This window comes from Ursus maritimus, unplaced genomic scaffold, assembly GCF_017311325.1.
Source record: "Ursus maritimus isolate PB19 unplaced genomic scaffold, ASM1731132v1 scaffold_8, whole genome shotgun sequence".
Classification (NCBI taxonomy): Eukaryota; Metazoa; Chordata; class Mammalia; order Carnivora; family Ursidae; genus Ursus; species Ursus maritimus.
Genome location: NW_024426996.1, coordinates 43,539,752 through 43,559,707, shown reverse-complemented (window position 1 = coordinate 43,559,707; position 19,956 = coordinate 43,539,752). Strand labels below are relative to the sequence as shown.

Genomic DNA, 19,956 nt, shown 5'->3' with positions numbered 1-19,956 from the left:
CCCGCCCCACTTGCTCCGCCCCCGCTCTCTTCTGCCCGCAGCAACCGGTTCCCACGAGCCCCGCGGAGGTTTTGAATCTGGAGGCGGGAGTGGGTTGCGCTCGCGTCCCGGCTACCGCGACCCAGCTGGAGTTTCAGGTAAGTCGCTGGAGCGTCCCTTGGGTTCCCGAACGCGGGGCTGGGACTCCCTAGACCCAGACTTCCTACCCCAGGAGAACCGCCCCCGGGGTTTGGGACATCCCCGGCCCGGGAGAACCCCGAGCAGTGCCACCTGTGGGTGACTGGGGACTCTGTCGGAATTAGGGACCGCACCTCCCCTTCCGCTAAGTGGTGGAGGGTCAGGCGGATGACACGGTGCAGTGGAGCTAAACGAGTTTTATGAAAAGAACAAGTCTTTTTCTGTCAAACCTGAGGCATCGGAGCGTTTCTGATACACTTACAGGGTCACGTGCATTCACTGTTAATGTATTAACACTTCATTCACTCACTGAAGAGTAGAAACAGCACTTGTGTAAGATTTCCTATGTGCCAGGCCCTGTTTCGGTACTTTATAGGTATTAACATTTCTGTAAAGTATATGTTATATCAGAATTCCTCATTTTAGGTGTGGTGAAAGTGAGGCACAGAGAAGTTAACTAACCAACCTAATGACAGCCGATTTAGTAAACTGAAAAGTGGGGATTTAAATCCAGGTAGTGCTCCCCTGGAGTCGGCCCTCTAAACCACTGCTATCCTGACTCACCAAAATCTGAGCGTCCGCCATGCGTGGTGAACTGCTGAGGCCTGCGGCAAACAAGACAAGGGCTCTGGCCTCAAAGAGCTTATATTCTAGTCTGGGGAGAAAGAGAGTAAGCAAGTACACAAGGAAACTGCTGCACTTGTGAGAAGTGTCTAGACTATAACAAAGCAGCGTGGTGGCATTGAGTGTGATGGGGAGAGGGGTCCTGGAGACTTCTCTGAGAAGGTGACAGTGGAGCTTGAGCACTAATGAGAGGACAACCTGAAGATGAAGCTAAGGGAATGGCAAGTACATGAATAGTTATAAAAGCTCATGCTTGTTTGGGACTTGAAACATATGTTATCTCTCCTTTGACCGTGCAATAACCCTGAGAAGAAGTCTGACAAGATTCCATTGGGGGAGGAGGGGGCCTAAGTGTTGGGAAGTTTAATGACTTGCCTATGTCATTAGGTAGGAAATGGGGGGGGGGGATGGGGAAATGGCACAGATTTGAACCAAAGCCTTCTGATGCCAGATCTTCTCTCACTCTGGTGGGGGCCTTGAGGGTAATGACCTGTACTCAGAATTAATCTAGTAAAATTCTGTTTTGTGATCTGCTGTCTCTTCCCAACCCCCATCTCTCCTGTGTCTTATCCCATTCAGAAACTGATTGACATAATTTCCCCCAGGGCAGGTGTTCTTTGAGGGAGCAGAGGTGAAATTATATGCAAAAAAAAAAAAAAAAAAAATTGTGTGTGTGTGAGGGAGAGAGAGAGTTATAATTATTTATTATGGTAATGAAGTTGGTTTTCTCCAAAGAAAAATGCTCATATACATATACACTTATACATATAAGTGAGAGGACTTAACATTTCCATCAAATTGACTGATCCCAAAAAGGTAGGAGAACCATTGTCTTAAAGGGTTAACTGATATTGTGGTGATTAAAAGAACTGATTTCCAATTCACTTTGCCTGTGCTCACTGGGTGACTCCAGTGGCTCCTATTTCTCACGTAATGGAAATGAGGTTCTCAAAGTTGATGAAGTCTGACTGAAGGGGTGGCAAACCCAGACCCTTCTATTACCCCGTCATAAAGTTTAAAAGAGAGGAAAATGTCTTTATTATCCCTCTTAGTTCTCAAGAAAACCAGAAAGAACTGATCTGTAAACAAAATACCTAGATAACAGAATTCATTATCAGTGATAGTTGAGGTAGTTTCCATAATGTTATACCAATTCCTTAAGAAGACAGTCATTATGTTATCAATGTAGGTAGGTGATTGCTGCAGGTATATCATCCCCAAAGCATGTAGTATAGAGTACTGGCAATTGTTTTCCGCGGAGTGTTGATAAGAGGAGGGACAGAGATAAAGACAGCAAGAGAGACTTTTTTATAGAACATCAGCTACACGGATGAAAAGGTGTAGAACTGAACTCAGGATGTGGTGGGCTAAAAAAACCATTTAATCTTTATTATTACTTATATGAAAAGTTCAGTAGCTTTAATAAAAAACAGAATACAGTTTAGCCCTATATAACTCGGTTTTTACACTGGGCCCTCATCAAAAGAAGGAATCTGGTCATACTGGACTTAAAAAGATTTCTCCTGCCTTCAAGGAGAAGATTCTAACAATACCATTACTGTCTTCTTTATTTTGAAATAATATTGAGGTACAGGAAAACAGACATTTATGTAGACTTCTCAGAGACAGGGACTCCCTTCTTACAAGATATTCCCATGGCTTCTATAAAATTTGTATGTTTAGATGAGTCGTATCAGGTTGACATAATTTTAGTTCCGTGAGAGAAGAAAATGGCTCTTTTTAACTTGCACATAGATTCCACGTTGTGCATTAAAAGACACACTGAATCAACGTGGGAGGTTTATAAGTAAAATGATGTTTGTATTTAGAGCTCATCACACTTTTTTTAAAACTCTGGCTTTCTTTTATAACTTTCTTTCTACCCAAGAAAGACCTGACCCATCCTGCCTGAATAATACATGTTTGTTGAATGAACAAATGATGACGACAATGATGAAAATAGTATAGACCTTATCAGTCTTTTATCAACAGTCTGTTCCTAAGAGAAAATGACTTCACTGTGGTGGTATGATATATCTGCTTCTCTTTCCATCATGTACTGAAAGTAGTTGCTTCTTTGGAACTACATAGAAGGAAAGAAAGAGTTGTTTGTTTATTTGCTTTTTTAAACTATGCACCACACCCAACATGGGGCTTGAACTCACAACCCTGAGATCAAAAGTTGTACACTCTACCCACTGAGCCAGCCAGGCGCCCCCTGTAGGAAGGAGTTTTAAATGTTGGACACAAAATCAAGACTTATACTCCGGGACCATTGCTAAATAAATCATTCAAAAGAAAGAAAAAGCATCAGATTCAAACTATGTTTATAAGATCATCATAATAATAATACAATAATCAAATGCTCAATAACAAGGAAAAATTTGAGCAAAACTTATCAAGAGTATGGAATGTCAGGCTGTCACTAAAAATAATATGTAGGTTAATAAAATAGGAATGTGGAGAAAAACTTGAATATTAAATGAAAAAAGTAGAGCACAATGCTTTATATGTCCTGTGATTGCAACTGAATAAAAATCATGGGGGAAGAAAATTGTTGGGTTGAAAATAAGCATAATGATTAATAGTTATTGAGGGGGTTGCTATGTGCCAGCCTCTGTTTTCAGGACATTAGTTTAATTCATCTAATTTTCTCAACAGCTGTGTGAGGAAGGTACAGTTGTTATTTATGTTTTACTGATGAGGAAACTGAAACAGAGAAGATCTGAGTAATTTGCCCAGAGTCACACTGTTAGTGAATGGCAAAGCTAGTATGTAAATATAAAGCAGTATGACTCTAAAGTTTGCACATTTACCCACACAAATCTGGCAGAGAAAATAATGTTTGAATCATAGATCATGGGTTTTGTTTTTTTTTTTTTTGAAAGATTTCTATATTTATTTTAGAGCACATGCCTGCCTGCCCTCTTCCTCTGCCCCATGGTGGGGGGGGGGGCAGTAGAGGAGGAGAAAGAGAGAATCTCAAGCAGACTCCTTGCTGAGCGCAGAGCCTGACACAGGGCTTGCTCTCAGGACCCTGAGATCATGACCTGAGCCCAAATCAACAGTCAGACACTTAACCAACTGAGCCACCCAGGTGCTGCATGATAGGTGTTGTTGTTTTTTTTTTAATATTTCCTTGTACAATGTTTTTATGTTGATTTAATAGTAAGCAAAAACTTTTTAAATTGCAGAGTCAGAAAAGAAGTCACAGAGGTAAAACCAGATTACACTCAGAAGAGAGATACAAAGGTGAAGATGAGAAACCTACTGAGTGAAACCCTATGGGTTTGGCCAGTTTATGTTTTGGATTTGGATCTAAATGGTGTTTCAAATGGGTGCAATATATCAACAATTTGATAGTTTATGAGAATTGAGATAAAATGAGCAACAAATGAAATATTCATTATTATTACTACGAATAAAGAGTATATTCTGGCCTGATGTTGTACTTGTCCTTGCTGTTCCTTCTGCCTAGGATGCTCTACACCCAGGACTTTTTGAAGCTGTCTTCTCAACAGTGACGGTCATGAAAATGTGACCATCACTGCATTAGCAGAAAAGTGAGAAAACGCTGGTGAACAATCCTGAAAAAATCCCTGTTGTGGTGGAACTTACCTTCTAGTGAAAAGGTCAGTCATTTTTAATTTGATTTAGTTGCAAGTTAACAACATCCCCTCTTGGTAGGTGAATAATGGTCCCCAAAGATGTCCCCATAGTAAATCCCTGGAACCCGGGAATATGTTAACTTATATGACAAAAAGACTTTGTAGATGTGAGTAAGTGAAGGGTCTTGAGAATGGGGAGATTATCGTGGACTATCCAGGTGAGCCCAGTGTAACCACAATGGTCCTACAAGAGGGAGGCAGGAGCTTCAGAGTCAGAGAAGGAGAAGTGATAAGAGAAGCAGAGGACAGACAGAGCAAGAAAGAGATTTGAAGATGCTACACTGCTTGCTTTGAAGGTGAAGGGACCAGAAGCCAAGGAATTCAGGCAGCTTCTAGAAGCTGGCAAAGGCAAGAAAACAGATTCTGCCCTAGGTCCTCCAGAGGCAAGCTGCCCTGCTGACAACTGGATGTTAGCCCAGTGAAACTGATTTTGGACTTCTGACCTGCAGAACTGTCAAAAACACATTTGTGTTATTGTAAGTCAGTAAGTTGGTGGTAATATGTTCCAACAGCAATAGGAAACTAATAAAGCCCTTAATAAGAGTTTATTTTTTTCTTACCTATAAGAAGTCTATGTCAGACTGGCATGATGTCCATAGTGTCAGGGCCCCAGCTTCTTCTGTCTTTTCATGTAGGTGAGAGAACCTGGACAGAAATATGAATATCTCCAGAGACTCATGATTTGGGCATCGGGCCTTATAGTCACCCATATCAGTGTTTCTCTAACTGGTGTAAAGTATAAAGCCCTTTAAGAAAAAAAAAAAGATTTATTTATTTTAGAGGGAAAGAGAGAGAGAGACAACATGAGCAGGAGGGGCAGAAGGAGAGGGAGAGAGAGAAACTCAAGCAGACTGTGCTGAGCGCAGAGCCCAACACAGGGCTCATTCTCATGACTCTGAGATTATGACCTGAGCCAAAACCAAGAGCATAAAGCCCTTTTAAACAAAATATTTTCATCTTTAGTCAGTTAACTATATATAAAGATAAAACTAGTTGTGCCATTACTTAAGTTTATAGCATTTTATAATATTTAAAACCAAAATAGATTTACACAATAAATTCAAACAAGAATATAAAACCATTACTGAGGCCAAACACATCCTTACACTGTAGTGTCATTGGAGGTCATATAGGGAGCAGTAACAGGAAATTCCTACCCCCCTCATCCAGGGAGGCATCACTGAAAACCTAAGAAAGAGCTGGAACTCCCAACCCCACTAGCAGGAATGGGGAGCACCTCCCTTGATTGTCAAGGGGGGAAAAGTGGAAAATCTGAACTTCTAACTCCAACTGGTAGATGGTGGAGACATTGCCCCCCCCCACCTTCCTCTGCCAAAGTAGTGTAAGAAGTCAGTTAAAACAAGGCTTAAATACAATAAAAAATCTCATAACATAATTCCCCAAATTTCCTGGTTTCAATTGAAAATAACTTGCTATATCAAGAAACAAAATCTCAAACTGAATGAAAAAAAAGTAATGAAGAGACACTAACACCAAGATCACAGAGAAGTTAGAATTATGTGACAAAGATTTTAAAGCAGCCATCGTTGAACTGATTTAATGAGCAGTTACAAACACGTTTGAAACAAATTTTTAAAAAATAGAAAATCTCAGCAAAGAAATGGAAAGTCTCAGTAGAGAAGTAGAAGACCTAAATGTTAACCAAATGGAAATTTTAGAACTGAAAATACAAAGACTAAAATTTCATAACCCCATGGATGGGCTTCAGCAGAATGCATGAGATATAGGAGATCAATGAACTGGAGAGAGCAATAGAAGTTACTCAATCTGAACAAACAAACAAGACAAAGCAAATCCACAAACAGTCCTATGGGACTATAACAAAGGATCTTCCACTTGTGTCCTCAGAGTATTAGAAAAGGAGAAAGAGCAGGGCTGAAAAAGGACTCAAAAACTAAAACCTGAAAACTCCATATTTTACAAAATCTATAAACCTGTAGATCAAGAAGTTAAGCAAACTTCATTCTTTTCTTTAAAAGGAAATGAATGCCACGCTAAGAGACATCGTAGTCAAACAAAGACAAAGAAAAAATCTTAAAAACAGTAGGAGACTCATAACATCATACCTATGGAGGGAATACAGTTCGAATTCAGAAACCATGCAGAAGGAAGTGGCACAATAGTTTTGAGTGCTAAAGTAAAGTAGTGGCTGGCCAGCCCACAATCCTATACCCAGCAAAAATATCCTTCAAAAATGAAGGAGAAATCAAGTCAATTAAGACAACAAATTATCCTAATTTGTCATCAGCCAACCTACCCTAAAGAATGGCTAAAGGAAGTTCTCCAAACAGAAAGGAATTGGAAGAAAAGGGAATCTTGGAATATCAATGAAGAGAAAGCACAGTAAGTAAAAATATTGGTAAGTACATAAGACTTTCCCTCTTCTCTTCTTTTTTCTAAATTACAATGGATAGTTGAGGCAAAGATGATAACATTGTCCCAGTAGTTCTAAAAGTATGTGAAAGAGTATTTAGGACAATTGTAAATAAAAGAGGATTCGTGTATGCAAAGGCAGCTGAAGTTTCTACATTTTCTTCAAACTGGTAGCATGATGGCACCAGTAGAAGTTGTGTATGTATAATGTAAAACCTAGAGCACCTACTAAAGAAGCTATACAATGAGATATATACTCACAATTACTATATTTAAAGTGAAATGAAATTGTAAAGATACCACTTTCTCAACAGTCAATAGAACAAGTAGAAAACTGGCAAAGCTATAGAAAAACTCCCAACAACACCGTCAACTGAGAGAATCTAATTGACACTTGCAGGGTATTCCACCGAACTGTGGAATATGCATGGAACATATATCAACATACATCACATCCTGGGCCATAAAATAAACTACAACAAATTTAAAATAATTGAATTCATGCAGAATATGTTCTCTGATCACAATAAAATTAAACTGGAAATCAATATCAGAAAGATACTAGGCAAATCTCCAAACAAATGCTTGGAAACTAAACATTGTATTTGTGAATAATTCATGTATCCTTTGATAGAGGAAATTGTGAGCAATTCATGTATCCTTTGATAGAGGAAATTTCCTCTTTGATAGAGGAAATCATAAGGGAAAATAACAAACTAAGTGGAATAAAAGTGAACAACATACCAAAATTTGTGGGACACAACTAAACAGTATTGAGAGAGAACTTTATAGCAATAAATGCATACATTAGAAAAGAAGAAAATTCTCAAATCAATAATCAAAGCTCCCCTTTTAAGAACTGAGAAAAAGAAGAGCGATATAAATCCAAAGCAAATGAAAGGAAACAAAACTAAACACAGAAATCAATGCAATTGAAAACCAAAAAACAATAGAGAAAAATCAATGAAAGAGGTGTTTCTTTAGAAAGATTAATAAAATTGGGGGCGCCTGGGTAGCGCAGTCATTAGGCGTCTGCCTTCGGCTCAGGGCGTGGTCCCGGCGTTATGGGATCGAGCCCTACATCAGGCTCCTCTGCTATGAGCCTGCTTCTTCCTCTCCCACTCCCCTGCTTGTGCTCCCTCTCTCGCTGGCTGTCTCTCTGTCACATAAATAAATAAAATCTTTAAAAAAAAAAGAAAAGAAAAGAAAGATTAATAAAATTGATAAACACCTAGGAAGACTCAAAGATAAAAAGAAAGAAGACTCAGGCTCCCTGCCAGGACCCTGGGATTATGACCTGAGCCGAAGGCAGACACTTTACCAACTGAGCCACACAGGCGTCCCTGAAGTCTACACTTTAAAATGGTGAATTTTAAGTTATTTGAATTATATCTCAATTAAGTAAACTTTGGCCTGTTAAGAGGATGAAAAGACAAGCTACAGAGTGGGAGAAAATATGTGCCAACTGTATGTCTGATAAAGACTAGTATCTAGGCTATACACAGAGCTCTAAAAACTCAACAGAAAAAACAAACAATCCAATTAGAAAAATGGGCAAAAGACACGAAGCGACATTTCACCAAAGAGCACATAGAGATAGCAAATTAATACATGAAAAGATCTTCAACATGATGAAATGCTTGGTAAGTGCAAATTAAAATTATAACAAGGTATCACTAAACAATTATCAGACTATTTGCAGCAACATGGACAGGACTGGAAGAGATTATGCTAAGTGAAATAAGTCAGGCAGAGAAAGACAATTATCATATGGTTTTACTCATTTATGGAATGTAAGAAATAGCAGGGAGATCGGTAGGAGAAGGAAGGGAAGAATGAAGGGGGGTAAACAGAAGGGGAAATGAATCACAAGAGACTATGAACTCTGGGAAACAAACTGAGGGCTTCAGAGGGGAGGGGAGTGGGGGCTTGGGATAGGCCCATGATGGATATTAAGGAGGGCACGTATTGCATGGTGCACTGGGTGTTATACGCAAACAATGAATCATGGAACACTACATCAAAGACTAATGATATACTGTATGGTGACTAACATAACATAATAAAAAATTAAAAAAAAAAAACAACTGTCGGACTGGCTGAAATAAAACATACTGGCAACATCAAATGCAAGTAAGGATGTAGAGAAATTTGATCACTCATACGTTGCTGGTAGGAATGTAAAATGATAACAGCTACTCAAGAAAATGGTTTGGCAGTTTGTTTAAAAACCAAACATGTAACTATCATATGACACCAGCAATTACACTTAGGCATTTGTCCCGGAGAAATAAAAGTTTAGGTTCACACAAAAACCTATATTCAAAGTTTATAGTAGTTTTCTTTATAGTAATCAAAACCTGGGAAAACCTGTATGTCCTTCAATAGGTGAATAAACTGTAGTATATTATACCAACTACTCAGCAACAAAAAGAAACAAATTATACATTCATTTGACACACCCAACAATCTGCATAAATTTCCAGAGAGTTATGCTGAGTGCAAAGAACCAATAAAAACAGTTACATACTATATGATTCCATTTATACAACATTCTAGAAATAACAAAGTTATAGAAATGGAGAAGGGATTAGTGGTTACTAGGTAGTAATAAGGGAGTGGTGGCAGAAAAACATGGGTGTGGCTATAAAAGGGCAATACTAGGGATCTTCATGGAGATGGAATTGTTGTCTTGACTGTATCAATATCAATCCTGCTTATAGGCACGCCTGGGTTGCTCGGTTGGTTAAGCCTCTGCCTTCAGCTCAGGTCATGATCCCAGGGTCCTGAGATTGAGTCCCTTGTCGCTCCTTCTCCCCCACTTGTGCTCTCTAGCTCTCTCTCTGTCTTTCAAATAAATAAAATATTTTAAAATTAAAAAAAATTTTAAAAAAGGGACAATACTAGGGATCTTCATGGAGATGGAAATCTTCTCCTGACTGTATCAATATCAGAATCCTACTTGTAGGGGCGCCTGGGTGGCTCAGTTGGTTAAGCCTCTGCCTTCGACTCAGGTCATGATCCTAGGGTCCTGGGATGGAGTCCCGCATCAGGCTCCCCACCCAGCGGGAAGCCTGCTTCTCCCTCTCCCTCTGACTCTGCCTGCCGCTCCCCCTGCTTGTGCTCTCTTGCTGTGTGTGTGTGTGTGTCAAATAAATAAATAAAAAATCTTAAAAAAAAAAGCAAAGAATACTGCTTTGTGATATTGTACTATAGTTTTGCAAGGTTTTACCATTGGGGGAAACTGGGAAATATGAAATCTCTCTATAGTTTTGTCTTAAAACTACATGTGAATCTATAATTAACTCAAAATTAAAAGTTGAATTAAAATCTTAATTAACAGCTGATGATGACAGTAGCCAACAATTACTGAGTATTTAATGCTAAGTGTGGTTCTAAACATTTGATCCATTTAATCCTCCCACCAACCCAACCATATAAATGTTACTGATCTCAAGCAACAGACACATAAGCCCTGTGCACTGACACTCCGTACAGCTCCGATCCCTAGGGGACTGGACAAAGTGAAATCATAGCTCCTGGCTAGGTTTCCCAACATTATTGCCAAACAAAGTTGGATAAACTCATTTCAAGAGAAGCCAATAACTCAAGAGATGAGGATTTGGAAAAGAGAAAGGGAGAAATTTATTTAGGGTGCCAACAGCCAGAGAAGGTGGCAGATTCAAGCCTTAACAACTAACTTCTCCACCTGCAAGATGGACATCTAGAGTTTTATAGGGAGAGGTTCAAGGGGTACATGCAAGAGAACACGCAGAGAGCAGGTGAGCATGGGTGGGGAGTGCTATGTGTTCAGCAGTGATCACGGGCAGGGAAGGGGACGTGCTCTTCGAAGGCATTCTATTGCTATCAGGGCATTTCTGGCATGCCATTTGGAATGTTCCAATCATTGCTAAACACCTTCATCAATGCCTCAAGAAAGTGTGATGAGAGATAAGAACAATGGGCTTTAGTTAGAGTGTGAGTGAAGCAGTCTTGTCGGTTTCTAGTTTTAAGTGTTGAGTTCTGACATAAGGACAATCATTAGTCCCATTCAAGAGATGAGAAAACTGAGGGTCAGAGAATAGTTAAGTAACTTGTCCAAGGTTACATAGTTCATAATTGGTAGGGAGTGATTCAACTTCAGGCCCCCTGGCTCCAGAGGCTATGCTCTTTCTTTTTTTTTTTTTTTAAGATTTTATTTATATATTTGACAGAGAGAGAGAGACAGCCAGCAAGAGAGGGAACACAAGAAGGGGGAGTGGGAGAGAAAGAAGCAGGCTCCCAGCGGAAGAGCCTGACATGGGACTTGATCCCAGAACTCCGGGATCACGCCCTGAGCCGAAGGCAGACACTTAACGACTGAGCCACCCAGGTGCCCCCAGAGTCTATGCTCTTAACCACTGTGTCAATAATCAGGTAACGGCATACTCAGACTTCTCAACTTTCCTTGAAATCACATCCTCGTCCTACCCTGCAACCTTTGTCTGAGGATCAGTTGCTGCTGCCCCCTTCAGGCAGAGCGTTGTTGCACATTTATCACAAGGCTCTCTGTTCAATAGAGTCCATTTTCTTGCTCCCAGTTCACTTCATGCATGGATGTTACCAAGTCCGGCAGATATTTAAGTTTTAGACCCTGGCATACAACATTACCTTGTGTCTGCAAAATGAAAAAGCCATGGAGAAGAGAAAAAATATGTATTAAAATTACATTGATTTAAACCTAGCAAAAGAAGAACCATTAGAATTAATATGAAGTTTGAATTATAGAATATTTTTAAGTAACTATAATAAAGCAGATGCAGACAGGAACTGCTAATATTGCAGCATAAGTTATTGATTTTTAAAAAAAAATAAGGGGTGCCTGGGTGGCTCAGTCAGTTAAGCTTCTAACTCTTGATTTCCGTTCAGGTCAGGATCTCAGGGTCATGAGATGGAGCCCTGCATTAGAGTACAGGCTGTGTATGGAGCCTGCTTAAGATTCTCTCTCCCTTTCCCTCGGCCCCTCCCTCTCCCCCTCCTTCCAATCTAATCAATCAATCAACCAAAATCTTCCTCTGGGCCAATTCTCCTCATGCTATTAATTACTTAGTTCATCCCTCTTCCAAACTAACAGCTGTTACTCTCCATTCCCTACCTCACCCCACTGTAGTAGCTGTCAGTGTCCCTCATATATCCCCTGCGCATTCACCTTTCCCCTAGAAGGACAAGGTCATTCTCAAGCACCTTCTGCCTGAAAGCTTTCTCTTGGCCCCTTTATAGGGAGCAGGCCAGAAATGCCAGGACAGTTAACATCCCCAGGAAGCTGCCACCACCCAGTGATGGATGAGAACTAGAGGGTACTTACCAGTTTTCTTGCCCTTGGATGGGACAACTCTGAGTCATGTTCCCAGTGGATCCCAATAGGATTGAGGCCCAGTTACCCTCTGTGGTAATCTGCTCACTAACACCCTTTAGTTGCTTCTCTCCCTTCCTTGTCTCTTTCCTTATGAGTGCTGTCTGGAATCCCTCCCAAACAAACCATTTGCATTAAAATCTTTGTCTTAGGTCTGATGAATGCCCACCCTAGCCTAAGACACCCATCCCAGGAAAGAAAAAGAGAAAGAAGGGAGGGGGAGGGCAGGACTGGGGAGAGGGGGAGGGAAGGGAAGAAAGGAAAGGTGTCTTTAAAAACAGAGCATCACTCAGAAAGTGAAGATCAGCTGTGTTTCTATCCCATTGAATAGGATTAACCTGGTTGGTTTTAGATGGAGAGATAACCTGCAGCTTTGAATTAAGAAGGAAGAAGGTAAAAGCAGAAACATCTGAAATCCCAGTTCATACCCTTTCCTCCTAACTTCTGAATTCATCCAAGTCTGAAATTCCAATCACTTTACACTAAAGAGTTTGCTCTCTACTCCGGTTACTCCTTCAAGGACAACTGTTGTGGACTGAATTGTGTCTTCTCACCCTGCCCCCAGACTCATAGGTTGAAGTCCTAACCCCCAATGTGACTGTATTTGGAGACAGGACCTATAAGGAAGTAATGAATCATAAAAGTACAGTCTTAATCCAATAGGACTGGTGTCTTTTTTTTTTTTTAAGATTTTATTTATTTATTTGTCAGAGAGAGAGAGCGTGCACAAGCAGGGGGAGTGGCAGGCAGAGGGAGAGGGAGAAGCAGGCTCCCCACTGAGCAAGGATCCTGACACAGGGCTCAATCCCAGGACCCCGGGATCATGACCTGAGCCTAAGGCAGATGCTTAACCGACTGAGCCACCCAGGCATCCCAGGACTGGTGTCCTTATAAGAAGAGGAGGAAACACCAGGAGTATGTGTGCACAGAGAATAGACCAAGTGAAGACACAGCAAGAGGGTGACCATGTATAAGCCAAAGACAGAGGCCTCAGGAGAAACCAAGCCAGCTGTCACCTTCATGTTAGACTTCCAGCTTCCAGAGCTGTGAGAAAATATAATTCTATTGTTCAAGGCACTTGGTCTGTGGAACTCAGCCCAAGTAGACTAATAAAGCAAGCCTCAACAAATGATCAACATATTTGATGTGTATATGAATTTTTCTACCTCCAGTCCTTTGAACCAACTATGGGAATGAAGTCAGTGTCCAAGAACTAAGTTTGGGCCCCCTCTCAAAGTTCTTGGGACAGTGTAAGCCTGTGATTCTTGTATGATTCTGTGGAAGGGAGGACAAGGGCTTAAATAATAACTGAGATTTTATTTTCTGTCAGGTAAATGGGTGAGAAGTCAAAACTGATGACATTTGGTTTAGAAAAGTAAGGACTATGAATCAACAAAACCAAAAGGCAGCCAACAGAATGGGAGAAGATGTTTGCAAATGTCTTATTGAATAAAGGGCTAGTATCCAAAATCTATAAAGAACTTAACAAACTCAACACCCAAAGGACAAATAATCCAACCAAGAAATGGGCAGAAGACATGAACAGACGTTTCTCCAAAGAAGACATACAAATGGCCAACAGACACATGAAAAAATGTGCAATATCACTTGGCGTCAGAGAAATACAAATCAAAACCACAATGAGATACCACCTCACACCAGTCAGAATGACTAAAATTAACAAGCCAGGAAACAACAGATGTTGGCGAGGATGCAGAGAAAGGGGAACCCTCCTACGCTGTTGGTGGGATTGCAAATTGGTGCAGCCACTCTGGAAAACAGTATGGAGGTTCCTCAAAAAGTTGAAAATAGAGCTACCCTATGACCCAGCAATTGCACTACTGGGTATTTACCCCAAAGATACTAATGTAGTGATCCGAAGGGGCACCTGCACCCCAATGTTTATAGCAGCAATGTCCACAATAGCCAAACTATGGAAAGAGCCCAGATGTCCATCGACAGATGAATGGATAAAGAAGATGTGGTACATATGTACAAGGGAATATTACTCAGCCGTCAGAAAGAATGAAATCTTGCCATTTGCAACGACATGGATGGAACTAAAGAGTATTATGCTAAATGAAATAAGTCAACAGGGAAAGACAATTATCATATGATCTCACTCGTATGTGGAATTTAAGAGACAAAACAGGATCATGGGGGAAGGGAGGGAAGAATAAAACAATACAAAGTCAGCGAGGGAGACAAACCATAAGAGACTCTTAATCATAGGGAACAAACTTAGGGTTGCTGGAGGGTAGGGCATGTGATGTAATGAGCACTGGGTATTATATAAGACTGATGAATCACTGAACTCTATCTCTGAAACTAATAATACACTATATGTTAATTAATTGAATTTAACTTAAAAAGAAAAAAAAAAGGACTATGATGTCTTATGCCCTGGGGTCATGGACTCATTAATAGCTGCAACTGATGGGGCGCCTGGGTGGCTCAGTCAGTTAAGTGTCTGCCTTGGGCTCAAGTAATGATCAGGGTCCTGGGATCCAGCCCAGAGTTAGACTCCCTGCTCAGCAGGGAATCTGCTTCTCCCTCTCCTTCTGCCCTCCCCTCACCCACTTGTGCCCTCTCTCTCTCTCTCTCTCAAATAAATAAATAAAATCTTAAAAAAAAAAATAGCTGCAACTGATTATATAAGAAACTGAGATCAAGTCGTGTTCTCCACCATCTCTCATAGGTTTCCATCCAGAGGTACTCAGCCAAATTAGTTCCAAATTATGGGGATTTTGTATGACATGTATTTATTTTTAAAAAAAGAAGAAACATGTTTGCCTCTTCTGTACCCTTTTCCCCAAGTACAAATTTAAATACAGAAGAAATAGAGCAGTTATGAAGAACTCCCTCTTTCTGTACTTTGTTTTTCTAACATTGTATGTTGTTTCATAACATTGATAACAAAAATATGATGACCAAAAACAAGCTGGGCTTTTTCAGTTGAACTTAATTCTTGGCTTCTGAACAATAGTGGGAACAAAGCCCATAGGAAAATTTGGCCAGGCAGACACATTGTTGTTACTTATTAGGGAGTCTGCTAGAATTGATAGCAGATCTTTTGATCTTTTTTAAGAGGTAAAAACAAACATCTTTCTCTTTTAAAAGAAATTTCTTTCCCTGTTTGCTGCTTTTGAATTTCTCCATTTTGAAATTTTCAGATACATACTAGAAATTGTCCTCTGTCAGATTTCCTCTTCTTTTTTTTATTGAGTTATAATTAACATATAACATTATATCGAGGTTTCTTCTTAATTGCCCACAAGATTTCATGAAATTAGCACCTACTGTATACCTTCACCTTGCACCTAGCTGGAGAACTCTCATCAAATTGCCAAGCAAGTAAATAAATAAATAAATAATAAATTCCTCTTTGTGGAAGAAGATGGTTAACGAACTCTGTTTTCAAAATTGCCTTCATCCTAAGGCTGTTTTTCTGCCCTTTATAATTTTCTGCATTGTGAACTTTAACAGAACAAAAAATGTCTTCAGGGGCGCCTGGGTGGCACAGCGGTTAAGCATCTGCCTTCGGCTCAGGGCGTGATCCCGGTGTTATGGGATCGAGCCCCACATCAGGCTCTTCCGCTATGAGCCTGCTTCTTCCTCTCCCACTCCCCCTGCTTGTGTTCCCTCTCTCGCTGGCTGTCTCTATTTCTGTCAAATAAATAAATAAAATATTTTTTAAAAAAAATGTCTTCAGTAGAATTCTTATACCCCATTTAAATTGAAAGTTCTTGCATATCTTTCCATAATAATGCAACTGCAGTCCTCAGGGCTGATAGACACATTCAAAAGGACAGCTTAGCATATTACCAACTTCTCTCACAGGTCCTAAGTGTAGGCACTTTGATTAAGTGTCAATAGCAAAGCAATGTGAGAATGTGACTGCAATATAGATAATGTTAGGGAAGAAACAGGGCCTGGCATTCTCCTTCCTTGAATGCCCCAAAGCTAGCTATCTCCTCTTGTGATGAAGAGGATGAACCTTGTGCTGTATGAAATAGAAAAGTTAAGCATTCACAATGAAAACCAGCAAAAAATATTATAATATATATACCAATGGTTTTATTCAAAGAATCTGAAGTCAACAGTCACCTTGATGTAAAAAACCAAACATCAGTTGCCGTATACACACATCCACAGACCTAACTGTAACTGACACATTTTTTAATTTGGTCACTTAGATAAATCTACTAAAGGAAACGAAATGCAAAGATCTGTTATTTCCTCCCTCTGTTTCATCTCCTTTCAGCACCAGACTCTGCCCCAGCACCCAGCACTGAGCTCCCCACACAGCCCCCTGCTATTGGCCATCAGACAGAGCCTCTTCATTCTTCCTGAGCCAGAGCCTTCTCTGGTGGTCCCAGGCACAACTCCCAGCATGCTGTGAGAGTGGAGAGTTGGGGTAGACAGGAGCTTTTTCAGGTGCCATCTGTCCAGAGCAGCACTGTTGAGTAGAAATATAATGTGCACCACAAATGCAGGCCCCATGTAATGGAAAGTGTTCTGATGGCCAGTTTGAAAAAAAATAAAAAGAAGTAGGCTAAACTGATGTTAATATATCTTATTTCTTTATTAAATTAATTAATACACAATATATATAAGTTTTAGGGGTATAACATATTGATTTGGCATTTCTATATTTCACTCAGTGCTCACCATGATAATTGGAGAGACCATCTGTTACCATGTGACATTGTTACAGTATTATCGATTATATTCCCTATGCTGTACTTTTCATCTCTGTGATTTGTTTATTTCATAACTGGAAGTTTGTACCTCTTAATTCCCTTTTTCTATTTTGCCCATCCCCCTCACCTCCCCTTTGACAACCACCAGTCTGTTTTCCATCTTTAAGAGTCTGTTTTTTGTTTGTTCATTTGTTTTGTTTTTTAGATTCCACATATAACTGAAACCATATGGCATTTGTCTTTCTCTGCCTGACTTATTTCACTTAGCGTGCTACCCTCTAACTCCATCCATGTTGTCACAAAGGGCAAAATCCCATTATTTTTTATGACTAAGTAATATTTGTGTGTGTGTGTGTGTGTCTTATTTAACTCAATTTATCCCAAATATGATCTTGTATACATATAATACAAAAATTATTAGAGAGATATTTTACATGTTTCTTTTTTTATACTAAGCTTTCACAATTTGGTGTATATCTTACATTTACAGTACATCTCTATTTGGATTAGCCACTTTCAGGTATTCCAGAGCCTTATGTACCTCATGGCCCCGTGTTGAAGAGCATGAGCCCAGAGCACACCGTGGTCGTACATTCACAGAGGGGTGGCAGGGAAAACAGTACACCCTCAGTACACTAGCCATCACACTTTGGGGAACACTGCCACTGGATTTTCCACAACCTGAGTTCCTAACAACAAGGGATCTCTCCAGACTGAATGAGATTCTGTAGTTGACCCGAAAACTGCCCACAACCTCCTCAGAGATGTCTCAGGAACTCCAGACGAGGGATTGATTACCTGACTTTAGAACAGGTACTTCGAACTGGAACAGTCCTGGTGGGATTCACTTTGGACTGAACTGTTACTTCTTTGGGCCATTGCTGAAACTACACAAAATTCTGGGCTAGAGGCTGAAGAGCACGTTGTTAGATATTGGATTTTATTTTTTCGTCGTTCTCCAGGCGAATTCTGTGATTTTTACAATCCAAGCTTTCAAAGTTGTTGATTGTCAATGAGCTGCCCCTTAGTATTTCTACCATACTCTAATTCTTTTTTATTTCAAGCCATGTGCACAGTCAATATGGAGTGTGAAAAGACTGTTTAAAGCATAAACCATTTTTTTAAAAAAATTATCCTTACTACATGTAAAAATAGCCTATATTCTGTCATCTTGAGTGAGGATTGTTTAGACTAGTCACACAGCTCTGCGTCTCAATCTACTCAGCTCTGTTTCCATTGACAATATAGGTCTGGCCTAAGTATGCCAGGTTTGGGGTTTTTTTTTAATGTTTTTCTTAAAATAAAGGAAATGATATTTAATATGAAAAATAACTAGTTTTGAAGATTTGGGCATTTGTAGTCCAATGTGTCATAAAATGGTAGAATTACATACTTTCAAAGGAGGCCATCCAGGCAAAACCCCTTACATTGTATATATATGTAGATTTATATATATATATTTCATATATATATATACATACATATATAAAAGTCTTGATCTGTAATTTAATTCAGAGATTTTTCAAAAATCAAGATATTTCAAATCATTTCTATTAGGAAATGATTGTAATTTAAATTTTTAAATTTAATTCATTGATTTAACAATCATTTATTGGGAGTCACTTATGTGCTACAAGTCTGGTATATGCTAAGAACACACAGACAAATGATTTCATTCCTGTTCATATTTATTCCAATATATTATGATACATTATGATAGAAGTTACATAATTTGTAATGCTTTCAGTAAACAACTAATAGTTTAACCAACATATTGTTATATACAATGTATAAATAAAGATAAATATAAATAAAGATTCTTTTATTTCATGGTTAACCACAGTGGTAACATTAACAAGAAACTACAACTTTAGCCAGAGACACTTTAGTAATTATAATAATGTAGCAGAAGACATTCAGTAACAGGTAGAAGGAAGACTTCTAACCAGGAAGGTTATTAAAACACTACAGTGGCTTACCACAGGAGAATGGGATCTTTATGTATAAATATAGGTTATATCTTCATCCTTCAAGGTCCATTCAAGGAAGTGTACCTGCAAGCAATGAAGGACATTTCTCTATTCTGATAAATTAATTTTTTCCTGTTAATGAAAATAATTACAAACATTTTGGACAATATAGATATAACATCTCACATGTAATCCCACAGCTCTCAAGGTACCAAGATAAGCAATTTAGTATTCTTCATCTCTGTCTTATTTCCTATACAGACATTTTCATTTCATATAGCTGTAGTCATGGTGTAAATACATTTTTCCTATTATTTTCACTTATTACAACATAACCATGTTATCCTGTAAAACATAATATTCACAAGCTCAGTGGTGGGATTGTTTTGTGAGGGGTTAGTCCATGTATTTTATTCCCCACACCATTACGTGTAACCTCTCTCTTCTTTTGGCTTCAAGACAAGAGGCCACCTTCTGGATAGGGTCAGAGCAGTGGTCAGTGCTGGATGTGAAAATAAAGACACTGAATTATAGCTTTCTAAGTTTAAAAGGAATGTCTAAATGTAAGCTCCCCCCTCAAAAAAAAAAAAAAACAAACTTAGAAAGCAAATGCATTTGGAGAAACCAGTTCCTTCCCCATCACCAAAATCCAAGATAGAAACACTCATCAAACCTGGGGAGGGTGGGGAAGAATTAAAGGAGAGCCCATGGGGCTTAGAAGTTGGTCACCCTCTCTCACTCCTCACATTCCAGCTCCTGTGCAGGTTGAGCAAGGGAACAAATATTGGTAATGGAGGCCCCTCCCAGGGACGTTTGAGACCTAAGTAGAGTAGAATGTGCCTTAATGGTCTTGTCTGAAATGCTGGTAGTTCCACCCAGACATGCAGGAGTTTATAAGAAGCTTAAGAGAAGGAGTTTAAGAGTTTAGGGTAAGGGATGGGGGGACCGTGTTAGAGTCAAGATTTTCACAGGCCTTAAGAATGTTTACTTAAATATTGTCATGGAAAGGGCTCCAGTAAGCATCAGTG

At 39.5% G+C, this 19,956-nt stretch overlaps 1 long non-coding RNA gene across 2 annotated transcripts; it reads left to right on the top strand.

The window, feature by feature from the left end:
* The first annotated feature begins 8 nt into the window (after positions 1-8).
* On the top strand, positions 9-13,748 carry LOC121101451. 2 transcript variants are annotated; one of them, XR_005833434.1, is made up of 4 exons: positions 9-137; positions 4,280-4,433; positions 6,739-6,849; positions 13,586-13,748. It is a non-coding gene; the product is annotated as an uncharacterized LOC121101451 (long non-coding RNA). The 2 variants fall into 2 exon arrangements; XR_005833433.1 differs by lacking the exon at positions 13,586-13,748 and having other exon boundaries at positions 6,739-7,749.
* The last annotated feature ends 6,208 nt before the right edge of the window (positions 13,749-19,956 follow it).